This window comes from Lithobates pipiens, unplaced genomic scaffold (genome assembly GCF_037356315.1).
Source record: "Lithobates pipiens isolate NorthernLeopardFrog02 unplaced genomic scaffold, aLitPip1_a1.2 Scaffold_3, whole genome shotgun sequence".
NCBI lineage: Eukaryota > Metazoa > Chordata > Amphibia > Anura > Ranidae > Lithobates > Lithobates pipiens.
In genome coordinates this window covers 188440317-188455992 of record NW_027507790.1, presented here as the reverse complement: position 1 = coordinate 188455992, position 15676 = coordinate 188440317, and positions in this window count along the sequence as shown.

The following is a 15676-nucleotide window of genomic DNA, read 5'->3' as shown; positions in this document are numbered from 1 at the left end:
GACCGCCCCTGAGGAATAATCCTCATGCCAAAATTGAGCATCCGTAACAGGGACTGCAGCTGTCTCTTAGTACACTCTTTGCGAAAGGATGAAGTCATGGATGACTGACCTAATACAGGCTAGTTTGTCGGGAGGCGGGCTGACCTACATGGCACGCATGTCTAGAGTGATGCTTAGGAAGATGATGGAGTGTTTACAAGGTAAATATCTTCAGAACAATTAGGTAAGCCTTATTATAGGCTTAACTATATGTAAAAATGTCTCAGGGGGGTTCACCACTACTTTAAGGACTTTTCTGGCCAAATTTTATTAAAATACATTTTAAAAGCAAAGCTTACCCTGTTTCCCACGCAGGGTGTTTGTCAACATCTCTCTTACATCCAAAACAAATTACATGCTCTCTGACTTGCACTTGTAGCACGGCCTCTCTGGCCTTACACTCCACTCTTGTCTGTCTTCTACAGACTGTTCGCTCACCAACTCTGTCCATACAAGCTAGCAGCCCCTTGCTGCTCCAGCTCTCATCTTTCTCCTAGGCGGAGCTCTTCTGACTCATGGGCAATGACCTCCTGTTTGCCAGGGTGGAGCCCAGAATCATGGTTAGGTCTCTACAAAAATCCCTGCACACACCTGTGCAATCAGTGTGCTGGCTGTTCACAAATCCTGGACCCAAGGATTGGAGATTTCGTCCCACCCAGATCTCTAAGAAATCGCCAGGTCCCAAAACTTGAAACAATTAAGAAACAAAAAAGCCAGTTTCCTCTTCATTAAGCAAACTCCTTGGAGCCCCTCAGCTTGCCTGGTTGAGAATCCTGAGTTATAGCCTCTATTTTATTACTATTACCGTATATACTCGAGTATAAGCCGAGATTTTCAGCCTCTTTTTTGAGGCTGAAAGTGCCCCCCTCGGCTTATACTCGAGTCATCGCTGTCTGCCCGCTCGATCAGCGTGTCGAGCAGACAGACAGCGGCCATTCTATTCAAAAGCCGCGCCTCCGGCTCCGCCTTCGCCTGTGATAGGCGGAACACTGAATTTCCCAGCAGCCTGTGTTCCGCCTATCACGGACATCGTATCATCCTCGTACTACGGACGAGGATGATACGACGTCTGTGATAGGCGGAACACAGGCTGCTGGGAAATTCAGTGTTCCGCCTATCACAGGCGAAGGCGGCGGCGCAGCTTTTGAACTTTACAATGGCCGCCGACGAAGAGGGCACGGGACGGAGGCAAGGGAAGGCACGGGACGGGACGGGACGGCGGCGGCAAGGCACGGCACGACACGGGACGGATGCAAGGAGGCAAGTCACGGCACGGGACGGAGGCAAGGAGGCAAGGCACGGGACGGAGGCTCGGGACAAAGGTAGGCTGGACACACACACACACACACACACACACACACACACACACACACACACACACACACACGGATGGAGACACACACAGGGATGGATGGATGGATGGATGGAGACACACACACACACAGGGATGGATGGATGGATGGATGGAGACACACACACACAGGGATGGATGGATGGATGGATGGAGACACACACACACAGGGATGGATGGATGGATGGACACACACACACACAGGGATGGATGGACGGACACACAGGGATGGACGGACACACAGGGATGGACGGACACACAGGGATGGACGGACACACAGGGATGGACGGACACACAGGGATGGACGGACACACACACAGGGATGGACAGGCATGTCTCACCCTCGGCTTATACACGAGTCAATAAGTTTGCCAGTTTTTTTGGGGGTAAATTGGGGGCCTCGGCTTATATTCGGGTCGGCCTATACTCGAGTATATACGGTACTATTATTATTGATTTATATGGTGATAATAATAATAATAATATATTTATTTATTTATATATTTATCTATTTAGACCCTGGCAGAGTACGACACTGCCACAATATATATATATATATATATATATATATATATATATATATATATATATATATATATATATATACAAAATTAATTATTTTTCTCAATCAGTTTTCACAGAAACAGAAATCAGGTTTAGTTTGAGTTTGTTTGAGGCTGTTTTTCAAACTAATGTTTTTTTGGTAACGAATACATAGGCTGTCCTAAACAATGGGAACTGTTGACAGTTTCAGCAGCGCATTGTCTCTACAGCTATAGTAAACAGGTATGTTTTCTTTTGTTTGGAAACTATGGTAAACAGCCTGACATATAAATGGGGAATTCAGGCATAAGCTAGGAGGGCTCATCATGCTTTAACATCAAAAGTCTCATCTGTAACCAGCCATTGAAGAAAAAAGATACTTTCGCCTGATTCTCCAATAACTACCAACTGAGTTCTCGTTGTCATTGGAAACACAGTAACCAGAGTTAAATAACTTTTAGGGGAATTTCTATTGTTACAGACCATAGGTTGTTTATTTGCTAGGTATTTTGCTTGTTATAGATATCTGTCAGTTCTGCACTGTGTTCCTAATATTGTAATAGTTTTGTATGTACAGCATTTTTGTTTAGTTAATGCACATTTACACACTGCAGAAGTCTCAGCTTCCTTGCTTATACCACAACGTAACCTTGCTAGATAGGCGTAAGCAAAACATTTGGGGGCTTGTGCGCGTTCTGTGCTATAATTCAACTGAAGCAGACTTGTTTTTCTGTGGTGTGTTGTGTAGTAGGCTTGTGCAATTCGTTTCATAACAAATTGAAATTCGGGTGAATTTTGCATCTTTCGGACATTCAGATGCATCCGAATGTCCGAATAAAAAAATAACGAATTTCAACGAATACGAAAGAAATTATAGCAGATATAACAAATGAATTCAACATGATTCGGTAATTTGTTAAAGATCTAATGAAACAAAAGGTTTTTCTGCTGAGTTTTTCCTTCATATTTACCAAAACCGTATAATATGAGGTCAAACCTTAGGAGTTTCAATTTGTATGCAAACATGCAGGTCCTTGCACTATATGGTTTTGGTAAACCTGGAGGAAAAAATCTGCAGAAAATCTGATAGTGTGTATGGGGCATAACAGTCAAATCAGCTGATAATTTTTTTTGCTAGAGGTTGGATTACTGGCAAAGTGCATTCCTGAGAACTGAGTGACAAGGGTGTTGTAATGTATTTGAGCAGAGGAGAAGAGATATTGTCATTGTGTGTGTTAAAAGATTCAATAAACAAACAACTTTCCAAACTACGAATCATTATCATGAATATAGATTCAGAAAAATATTAAGCCGCGCTAAGTGCACTATAACAAAATAGAGTGACAATGTAAATACAATACTGTTCTGCCCCCAACCAGTGGGGGAGTAAATAATATAAATGTTGTTCCCTGCCACACCCTTGAGTGGGCAGACCACAACTTAGTGTACAAAAAATATATGAATCAGGTGATCACATCTGAAAAACACCCTGTGAACTAAGAGTCTCTAAAAACGCACAGATTGATGGACAATAGATAAATGAAATGCAAAAAAAAGTCCAGCTGTAATGGATTAAATACAAATGGGATCCTCCATAAACGAAAACTGTTCAATCCACCACCAAATATCTGAAGTTACTTCTTACCCGAACTTCATGACCCCCTGCTACAGAGGATCACAGTGAGCATACAAGTATACGGTTGTCCCCCACTTCAAAGGAATCCTTCCTGTTCGCCTTACACCACCGTTTCCATGTACAAATAGCTGGATGCGTTTTTCATGGGATACCTCTCACATATTTGGAAGGCTCAAAACGTGCACCATGGAAAAGAAAATAGGGCTCCAATAGTGTAAAAACCCTTTATTAAAAAAACTTAAGAATAAAAATAACACTTACAATGTAATTGAAGTTTCAAAGCCTTAAGTCCGTCACGCTGGCCGGACGCACACAGACAAACTCGTCCTGCCTGGACACTGAACACGAGGTGACATTTAGCATGTCGCTCATCCCTACGCGTTTCGCAAAAAAATTTCATCATCCAGGGGCACGAGCGGCACGCCATATCACCTCCTTTTATAATGCCACTACCCTTCCAAGCCTCACTCTAGGCGTACTGTTTTTCCCGCCAAAACCAAGCCTTGTTTTCATTAGTAAACACAGGCATAGGTCATTCATTCTCCTGGAAACTTCCCCCATTCACTCCTCCATCCAATCCAAATGTCGGACCTATATACACTTCCTTGTTAACCAAGCCTCATTTCCATGAATATATATACATGCATAAATATCGAATTTCAATGTATATGAGCGAAATTATAGCGCATATAATGAATTAATTCAAAATGATTCGAGATTCAGTATAACGAATATCTACACTCTACAGAAATAACAAATTATCCTAAAATGTATTAACGTAACATAACGAATATAACAGAAAGAAATTATGTATTTTATGAATGACAACAAACTAAAACTAAACAAAGTTTTCCATTGGGCACAAGTCTATTGTATAACTTGTGCTAGTGTAAGAGAAGTCCGGCTAACAGACGCACATCTGCGCACAAGCACGGGCACACCAATGTGTGTACAAAGAGGGACTTGTATTGGCACATGCACGGACGCGCACCAATGCGCACCTATGGGTGCCAAGTAAGCCTATTTAAACTGAACACTGACACATGAACGTTGCTGAGTGGTCTTTCAGCTAGTGCCTGCTTACCTGATCTGTTCCAGCTTTCTGTGTCTTGACCCAGTTACATCTGAACCTTCTCCTTGATCTCCGCCTGCCTACCTGATCCCGGCTAGTGGTTGACTCCGCTTCTGTCTGATGTTCCTGTACCTTGCTGCCCGTCTGTGTACCCAACCCGGCCTGTGTCCCGTCTCTGCCTCTTGTCTCGGTACCTGCTCTGTCCAGCTGTCTGGCTTACATCCCGGCTACGTCTCTATCTGCTGACCCAGTGATAAATAACTCCGGTTCTCAGAGCCTGCCCAGCGCTCTTCAGCCACCTGGTTCCTGCCAAGGCTCAGCCAGCGCCATCAACTACATCAGCCCTCGTGCCACTCTGTGTCTTTCATTCCCTGTCATCACTACCAGGGGTGTCGGACAGGAGGTGCAAAAGAAGCTCCCTCTCCAGTTCGATCTCCACCAGGTACATGACAGCTAGGTAAAATGCTTCATAAGCTGTTTAGGAAAAGCAAGGCTGCAGAGCGTTCTGGTTGGCAGAAGAAAGTGTGTAGCTTACCTATCTGGGCCAGAGTCAATGAGTGGGAGCCTCTTGCTAAAGAATTTGTGAAGTATGCTTCTCCCTTGAATATGACTTGTGGTGATAGAGTCTCAGATCATTTTGTAGATTTTAGCCTTAAGGGGTTGGATTTAAGTAAAAAAGAGAAGATGACAGTCTCCACAGTGAGTTGGTACTTCCTTCATGCAATTTTTACCAATTCATATAGGGAGAAGGCAAAGGCAGAAGTTAAGGTATTAAAAGACCAGCTAGCAGTTGCTTCAGAGTGTGTATGTTTAACCGATAGTCGGGCTGATGATTTGCAAGAGCGGTGTGCAGCCTTCATGACCAAATCAATTAATGCCTTAAGGAAAAGGAAGTGCTGTAAACCTGTTAGTAAAGCCAGGGTATGTGCCATTGTCACATCCCAAAACTGGGATTGTGAGGATGTGCTCGCCTCAAATGATATGTAGGATGAGGAAATAGAGTTTGATATTTCAGATGATGATTTGCTAGTGGGAAAGAAAAAGTATGCCAGACCTCTCATTACTAAGCATAGAAAATGGCAACATAATAGAGAGGATATGGCAGATGGGGAGGTAACTATGATAAACAGCCTGACACATAAAAAAGGGATTCAGGCATAAGCTAGGAGGACTCATCATGCTTTATCACCAAAAGACTCATCTGTAACCAGCCATTGAAGAAAAAGATGCTTTCGCCTGATTCTCCAATAACTACCAACTGAGTTCTCGATGTCACTGGAAACCACGAACACGATAACCAGAGTAACTTTTAAGTGCATTTCTACTCTTACAGACCATAGACTGTTTATTTGCTAGGGATTTTGCTTGTTATGTATATCTGTCAATTTTGTACTGTATTCCTAATATTGTCATAGTTTTGTATGTACAGCATTTTTGCTTAAAGCGGGAGTCCGCCGGGAGTGCGCGTTTTTTTTTTAAAAAAAGCCAGCAGCTACAAATACTGCAGCTGCTGACTTTTAAAATAGTGACACTTACCTGTTCAGCGCGCCCGCGATGTCGGCACCCGAAGCCGATCTCTCGATCGTCTCTCGGGTGCTGCCGCCGCCATCTTGGGTATGGGAATCAGGAAGTGGACCCTTTCGGCTTCATTTTCCGGTTCCCTACTGCGCATGCGCGAGTCGCGCTGCGCAATGAGGATGGACCCGCTGCCTCTGGGATCTGTGTGTTTCCCAGCAGGCAGCGGGGGACTTTCGGAAAGGGGCGTAATCTACGCCCCTTTCCGCAGAGAGCTATCCAGGAAGTGGGTGCAGATACCTGTACTGTACAGGTACCTGCACCCCCCTCCCCCCTGAAAGGTGCCAATTGTGGCGCCGGAGGGGGGGAGGATTCCAATGAGCGGAAGGTCCACTTTAGGGTGGACCTCCGCTTTAATAAAAGCACATTTACATACTGCAGAGGTCTCAGCTTCCTTGCTTATACCACAAAGTAACCTTGCTAGATAGATGCAAGCAAAACACCGGCTGACGCTGATATGCGGCGGCAAAGTGGTTCGTTCCCATGAATCGACGTATGAGTATGTCTGTACCTTTAAGCCCTTGTACACACGATCGGTGATTCCTACAACCAAATCCGTCGGATTTTGTCCGACGGATTTTGTCCGATGGATTTCGTCCGAAACTGTTGCATACACACGGTTGGACAAAGTTGTCCGAAAATCCGATCGTTCAGAACGTGATGACGTTATTTCATTACGACGGGACTATGTTCAGGCTAGTAGCCAATAGCTTTGATGTAGGAATTTGATCTGAGCATGCGTGGCACTTTGTCCGATCGGAATTCTCTACACATGATTGGAGTATGTCCGATTGGAACATTTTGTCGGAAAATATTTCCGGCAAGTTGAAAAATTTGGTCCGACGGATATTCCGACGGAAACAGTCCGATGCAGACCACACACAGTCGGAATATCCGACAAAACGCTCCGATCGGACACATACCGTCGGAATCTCCGATCGTGTGTACAAGGGCTAATGGTGATGCGTGTGGCAAACGGGCACGATTGCAGATGGCCACATGTGATTATGTACATGAGAGCAGGAACAGGGATTTGTGTGTGTGTGTCCACTCCCGATCTTAACCACGTCAGCCCCGGAAGATTTGGCTGTTGAATGACCGGGCCATTTTTTCCAATTATGCACTGCTTCGCTTTAACTGACAATTGCACGGTCGTGTAACGCTGCACCCAAACAAAATTTACGTCCTTTTTTCCCCACAAATATAGTTTTATTTTGGTGGTATTTTATCGCCTCTGCGCTTTTTATTTTTTGCGCTATAAACAAAAAAGAGCGGCAATTTTGAAAAAAACACAATATTTTGTACTTTTTGCTATAATAAATATCCCCATTTTTTTTCAAGAAAAACAATTTTTCTTCTACATATTTTTGGTAAAAAAATTGCAAGCATATATTTATTGGTTTGCGCAAAAGTTATAGTGTCTACAAAATAGGGGATAGATTTATAGCATTTTTATTATTATTTTTTTACTAGTAATGGCGGCGATCTGCGATTTTTATCGGGACTGCGACATTATGGCAGACACATCGGACACTTTTGACACATTTTTGGCATTTATACAGCAATCAGTGCTATACAAATTAACTGATTACTATAAAAATGTCACTGGCAGGGAAAGGGTTAACACTAGGGGGTGATCAAGGGGTTAACTGTGTTCCCTGGGTGTGTTTCTAACTGTAGGGGGAGGGGACTGACCTAGAGGAAGTGATGGATCGTGGTTCCTAGCTAATAGGAACTCACGATCTGTCAGTCCGAACAAAACAGGGATTTGTGTGTTTACACACACACGTCTCTGTTCTGCCCGCGATTGTTCGTGGCCAGCGGTCATCGCAAGCATCTGCCACGAGCATCAGCACCCCCATTTTGCAGTGGGCGCCTGCTATCCTGATCCCGCGAGCCGACGTATAGCTACGATGGCTCCCGGGATCGTGCTGACCTGCCGCAGTAAAATGATGGTGGCTGGTCGACAAGCAGTCAAAACGGCATTTTACCTTGGTGCAGAGAATGCATTAAGGCAAAAATCCTTAAAGTATAACTAAAGGCAAAACTTTTTTCTTGAGTTTTGGATAGAATGGATAGGGATTCAAACACTTGTCAGATTTTTTTTATTGCTGTGTCCCCATTAGGGAGATTCACTCTCTCTATTCGTCCTGTTTACCATTATCATTAAAAGAGAAAGTAAAAGAAAATCCAAATTTTGGGTTTTCCCCAAAAATAGAGGGGGAATCTTCCAATGGGGACACTAGTTCTGGTGACCTGGAGGTCCCCAGGGAATTCCCTTCATTTGCAAGGATTTCCTCTCACTTCCTGTTTGGCTATAGGACAGGAAGTGAAGGAAAATCTTCACAATGGGACACAGATAGTGAAAAAAAATCTGACGGGTTATAGCCTTTCCTTGCTCTGTCAAAAAAAAAAAAAAATGTTTTGCCTATAGTTGTACTTTAAGCCTTTAGAGCCAATTTACCTTATACAGGTATGCCCAATGCTGTCATAAATCCCAGTACATCTTCTGAGCCAAAGATACTTTTATTGTTATTATTGCTACTACAACTATACCTCCACTGCATTGGTCCATTGTACAGATTATGCCAAAAGTTTTGAGAATGACACAAATATGAATTTTCAGTCTGCTGCTTCAGTGTTTTTAGATATTTTTGTCATATGTTACTATGTAACCACTTCAGCCCCGGACCATTTTGCTGGCCAAAGACCAGACCACTTTTTGCGATTCGGCACTGCGTCGTTTTAACTGACAATTGCGCGGTCATGCAACGTGGCTCCCAAACAAAATTGACGTCCTTTTTTTTCCCACAAATAGAGTTTTCTTTTGGTGGTATTTGATCACCCCTGCGGTTTTTATTTCTTGCACTATAAACAAAATTACAGCGACAATTTTGAAAAAAATGCATTATTTTCTACTTTTTGTTATAATAAATATCCCCCAAAAATATATAAAAAAACTTTTTTTTTCCCTCAGTTTAGGCCGATACGTATTCTTCTACATATTTTTGGTAAAAAAATTGCAATAAGCGATTATTGATTGGTTTGCGCAAAAGTTATAGTGTTTACAAAATAGGGGATAGTTTTATGACATTTTTATTAATAATTTTTTTTTTTTACTAGTAATGGCGGCGATCAGCGATTTTTATTGTGACTGCGACATTATGGCGGACACATCAGACATTTTTGACACATTTTTGGGACTATTGTCATTTATACAGCAATCACTGCTATACAAATGCAGTGATTCCTGTGTAAATGACACGGGCAGTGAAGGGGTTAACCAGTAGGTGGCAGTGTAGGGGTTAAGTGTTCCTAGGGGTGTGTTACTAACTGTGGGGGCTGGGCTTTCTTTTAGTGAACACTGATCTCTGCTCCAATCACATGGAGCAGAGATCAGTGTCACTTGTTGCTAGGCAGAATGGGGAGATGCTGTTTACAACGGCATCTCCCAGTTCAGCCGCCCCGTGAGACAATCGCAGGTATGCCCACGGCGATCGAGTCTGTGGGACCCGCAACCGGACTCACGGGGGTCCCGACTGGCATGCAAACGTGCAGCCGGCGTCGCGCTCGCGATGGCAGGGCGGCATTTAAGATTGGACGTACCTGTACGCCAATATGCCTGCCCGTGCCATTCTGCCGGCGTACATTGGCGTGCGCCGGTCGGGAAGTGGTTAAAGAGGAAGTAAAATCTCCCACTCTGATGCTTCTTTTCATTTAGTCCATTAGAATAAGTAATTATTAGACTATAGCCACTGTAATCCAGCCCAAATCGCATATTACTTACTGTTTAAAGAAACTTTAAAAAACTTGTTTTCAGGGGTTAGGCAGCACCATCTTAAGTATTGTTTTCTGAGTCCACAGTGGAGTGTATTTCCGCCCTTACATTGAGCACTTCCTGTACTGTTAACCAAGCCTCCTTCTCAATCCATTTCTATGGCAACTCTGCTTCCCTATTCATAGCTGACTTGTTTTATTTCATAGTATTTACTTGTGCCAATGTCTAATGTTTCCCTTTGTCAGTCTTATCAGCTTCAGCTGATAAGACTGCAGTAATGGCCAAGTTTACACTGCATGTCATGTCACATGGTCACATTGGATGTTGGAGGAAGCTCTGAATGATTCTGCAGTCTCCTGGGATTGCAGTAGGAAGTCCTGATAACAGATAGATAAGACATAGAGAGTGTGCCGTAAATCAGGGGAGATCTGGGCATGCTCAGTGACTTAATTCTAAAGAACAAAAAGGATTACAACAATACTAAGCAAGTAAGGAGATATCTACAAGCAGTGTCCATTAGGGTTTTTTATGTTGATTTACATGGGACAAAGTTGTGGGGGAGGGTTTACAATCACTTTAAGTATAATTACAAGCATTTCATAAATGTCAAAGGCTTTTATTGACAATAACATTAAGTTTATGCATAAATAATTGCAGTGTTGACCCTTCTTTTTCAAGACCTCTGCAATGCACCCTAGCATGTTGTTAATCAACTTCTGGGCCACATCCTGACTGATGGCAGCCCATTCTTGCATAATTAATGCTTGGAGTTTGTCAGAATTTGTGTTTTTTTTGTTCACCTGCCTCTTGAGGATTGACCACAAGTTCTCAATGGGATTAGGGTCTGGGGAGTTTCCTGGTCATGGATCCAAAATTTGGATGTTTTGTCCCCCAAGCCACTTATCACTTTTTCCTTATGGCAAGGTGCTCCATCATGCTGAAAAAGGCATTGTTCATCACCAAACTGTTCTTGGATGGTTGGGAGAAGTTGCTCTCGAAGGATGTTTTTGTATCATTTTTTATTCATTTCTGTGTTCTTAGGCAACATTTTGAGTGAGCCCACTCCCTTGGCTGAGAAGCAACCCCACACATGAATGGTCTCATAATGCTCTACTTTTGGCATGATACAGGACTGATGTTAGCGTTCACCTTTTTTTTTTCTCCGGACAAAGTTTTTTCCGGATGCCCCAAACAATCGGAAAGGGGAGTCATCAGAGAAAATTACTTTACCTCTGTACTGCCCACTTAAATCCTTTTGCAGAATATCAGTCTGTCCCTGATGTTTTTCCTGGAGAGAATTGGCTTCTTTGCTGCCCTTCTTGACATCAAGCCATCCTCCAAAAGTCTTTACTTCGCTGTGCATGCAGATGCACTCATACCTGCCTGCTGCCATTCCTGAGCAAGCTCTGCACTGGTGATTCCCGGATCCCACAGCTGAATCAACTATAGAAGACGGTCCTGGACTTTCTTGGGCACCTTGAAGCCTTCTTCACAAATGCAGTGGAAATGTTTTTTTATGGGATTAAGTTATTTTCATGGCAAAGAGGGACTTTGCAATAATTGCAATTTATCTTATCGCTCTTCATAACATTCTGGAATATATGCAAATTGTCATAAAAACGGAGGCAGCAGACTTTGTGAAAATTAATATTTGTGTCATTCTCAAAACTTTTGGCCATGCCTGTATGTTATAAATGACACATATTGTCACAATTGATATTGTAAACGTCTATAAAGAGAGTTAGCTGGTGGCCCTATAAAAATACTGCTCTGGGGCCCGATGATTTGTAGTTATGTCTGGCCCCCCACTGGTTCCCTTTGCAATAACTGGTCTGTCAAAGCTGCTGATCTCTAATAGATCTTGTTGCCATTTGGCACCAGGTTGCTACTCCATACTCTAGAACTGCAAAGCAAGCGTTTTGGCAATGATGAGTACAACTGCTTTAAAGATGACCTTTAGAAGCAGTGCAAAAAAAGATTAGACTAGCCACAGATATTAACTGTGGCCTCCCAGCAGCTGATCTTGGTTACGGAGCAGGGCTTTGCTTATTCATATCAGAGCTGCCCCCTAAATGACTAGTGATGGAGGAAGCACAGATCCACAGAATGAATGAATGAAAGGCAAGGGCAGCTGCTAGGAGAACCATAAGCAACACAGTTGCAGCAACACCCAAATCTTATCAGCTTAGAAAACAGAGGTGCCAGAGCATTAAGCCTGGTACACACAATGAGAATATCGGACAATTTTTTTTGTGTATGCCGGTCTCATATCGAAAATGAAGAGGTTACTGAAGTTCCAAAAATTCTCGGATGACAGAATACAACTTTTTAAGTAATGTATCATATTGTAATGTATTCTTTTGTTTCCAAGCATGTCCAGTCTTGGCCACTGGATTTTTTTTTCTGAAGAATATTGTACTGATTATATGAAAATGGTTCCTTCTGGTATCATAGGAGAAGATTTTCGTACTTGTCCCTTTGGATAATTTGTCGTGATTGACTCTCGAAAGCTGTGTAGCAATGATTTAAATTATCGTGTGATTGATTTGAAAGCAGTATTTTTCGTCTGATGGGTACTAGGCATTAGAAGGAGCACTTCAACATTTCCGCATCCCAAAAATATGCAATGACTTCTGTTGTTCAGAGAAAAAAAAGTCATACAGTATTCAGTGACATTAATTAACCTATCACCTGATGTCTTCAGCTAGAGGGCCTGAAGACATAATTTCTTTCGTGACAGATTTTCACACCTCAGCTACATTGAAAAAGTACTGCTAATTAGAAAGATAAACAAGTAAGAAAGTAAATCACAACTCTAAAAATGAAATGATGGGTGAATTTTGCAATAAATAAATTTCAATAGCAAAATAGGATTATAATTAAAAAAAAAAGAAATTTAATCTGAAGAACACATTCTCACGTTTTTGCTTGTATACTGATTTGTTTCTTGATTCTTATATGGGCAAAACACACGTTTGCTTTAAGGCAAATTTGTTGAGCGGTTCTTTACCTCAATCTGATTTTATGTGAAAAAAAAAAGGAGGCTCTAGCACACGGGTGTTAAACTGGAGGTCCTCCAGCTGTATTGTAAGGCTGACAGGATCCTGCGTCGTTGGGTTCCATGCGACTATTACACACAAATGTGGTTCATACAACAATGAACATTATACTTAAAGTGTTTAAACTTTCTACTCTGGGTCCTGGATTTAGATTCCACCAGGGATTTTATCGGTGTGCTTCTTCTTTTTTTTTTTTTTTTTTTTTTTTTTACTACATCAGAGAACTCTATTGAGAGACTATTCAGCTTAACATTCATTCACTGTCTCCAACACGGTCTCACATCATCGTGGTATAAATCCCCCCCCCCCCCCTTTTTTTCCTATTCCTCTAAACTTTATTAAATTTTTTCCATATACAAATAGGCAAAAACTAAAAGATACAGTTAACATCTGTATGTAATTTACAAAATACAATACTTTCCCTACCTATTTGTACCCACTCCCTCCCTGGTTTGCCATTGCCTGTCCCTCCTATTTCAAGACCTGCTGCCCTCGTCCATCATCCTTTCCACATATTTCCCAGAAGCCTTAAAATCTATCCATCTTCCCCAGATACTTTTATATCTTTCTACCTGCCCTATGTCTCTACTGCTTAAATATTGTGAAGTTGAACATTCATGTTTGTACATATGGTGTCCAGGGATTTTGCCTGAGGATGCCCATACTGTACCTGCACATGCCACCAGCTCTCTGAAATGTATAGGAGGCTTAAAGTTCCTGTGCCAAATTCAACTCTTAAGTTTTTGTTTTGTCAGTTGGTAATTGCAGCATGAGGAAGATATTATGACATGCCTAGTGATTAGCATATAGTTTTATCAAATACAGTGGTGTGAAAAAGTGTTTGCCCCCTTCCTCATTTCCTGTTCCTTTGCATGTTTGTCACACTTAAGTGTTTCGGAACATCAAACCAATTTAAACAATAGTCAAGGACAACACAAGTAAACACAAAATGCAATTTGTAAATGAAGGTGTTTATTATTAAAGGTGAAAAAAATCCAAACCATCATGGCCATGTGTGAAAAAGTGATTGCCCCCCTTGTTAAAACATACTATAACTGTGGTTGTCCACACCTGAGTTCAATTTCTCTAGCCACACCCAGGCCTGATTATTGCCACACCTGTTCACAATCAAGGCATCACTTAAATAGGAGCTGCTTGACACAGTAAGGTCCACCAGAAGATCCTTAAAAGCTGCACATCATGCTGAGACCCAAAGAAATTCAGGAACAATTGAGAAAGAAAGTAATTGAGATCTATCAGTCTGGAAAGGGTTATAAAGCCATTTCCAAAGCTTTGGGAATCCAGCGAACCACAGTGAGAGCCATTATCCACAAATGGCGAAGACATGGAACAGTGGTGAACCTTCCCAGGAGTGGCCGGCCGCCCAAAATTACCCCAAGAGCGCAGCGACGACTCATCCAAGAGGTCACAAAAGACCCCACAACAACGTCCAAGGAACTGCAGACCTCACTTGCCTCAGTTAAGGTCAGCGTTCATGCCTCCACCATCAGGAAAAGACTGGGCAAAAATGGCCTGCATGGCAGAGTTCCAAGGAGAAAACCACTGCTGAGCAAAAAGAACATCAAAGCTCGTCTCAATTTCTCCACAACACATCTTGATGATCCCCAAGACTTTTGGGACAACATTCTGTGGACCGATGAGACAAAAGTGGAACTCTTTGGAAGGTGTGTGTCCAAGTATATCTGGCGTAGAAGGAACACTGCATTTCATAAAAAGAACATTATACCAACAGTAAAATATGGTGGTGGTAGTGTGATGGTCTGGGGCTGTTTTGCTGCTTCAGGACCTGGAAGACTTGCCGTGATAAAAGGAACTATGAATTTTGCTGTCTACCAAGAGATCCTGAAGGAGAATGTCCGACCATCTGTTCGTGTACTCAAGCTGAAACGAACTTGGGTTCTGCAGCAGGACAATGATCCTAAACACACCAGCAAGTCCACCACCGAATGGCTGAAGAAAAACAAAATGAAGACTTTGGAGTGGCCTAGCCAAAGTCCTGACCTGAATCCTATTGAGATGTTGTGGTATGACCTTAAAAAGGCCGTTCATGCTCGAAAACCCTCTAATGTAACTGAATTAGGACAATTCTGCAAAGATGAGTGGGCCAAAATTCCTCCAGGACGCTGTAAAAGCCTCATTGCACGTTATTGCAAACGCTTGGTTGCAGTTGTTGCTGCTAAGGGTGGCCCAACCAGTTATTAGGTTTAGGGGGCAATCACTTTTTCACACAGGGCCATGATGGTTTGGATTTTTTTTCACCTTTAATAATAAACACCTTCATTTACAAATTGCATTTTGTGTTTACTTGTGTTGTCCTTGACTATTGTTTAAATTGGTTTGATGTTCCGAAACACTTAAGTGTGACAAACATGCAAAGGAACAGGAAATGAGGAAGGGGGCAAACACTTTTTCACACCACTGTACCCTCTTGAGTGTTTTAATGGCCAAAGCATAAAATACTCCTCCATTTTGAAAGATGTTTTCCATGTTATCACACCTCCTAGGACCACCTGCTTTTGGTTTTTATTTGTGTCAGTGGTGGAGTACAGCTTGTTCTAGAATGCCATAGAGATTTTCCTCTTCAGCAGCTATGATTTTATTG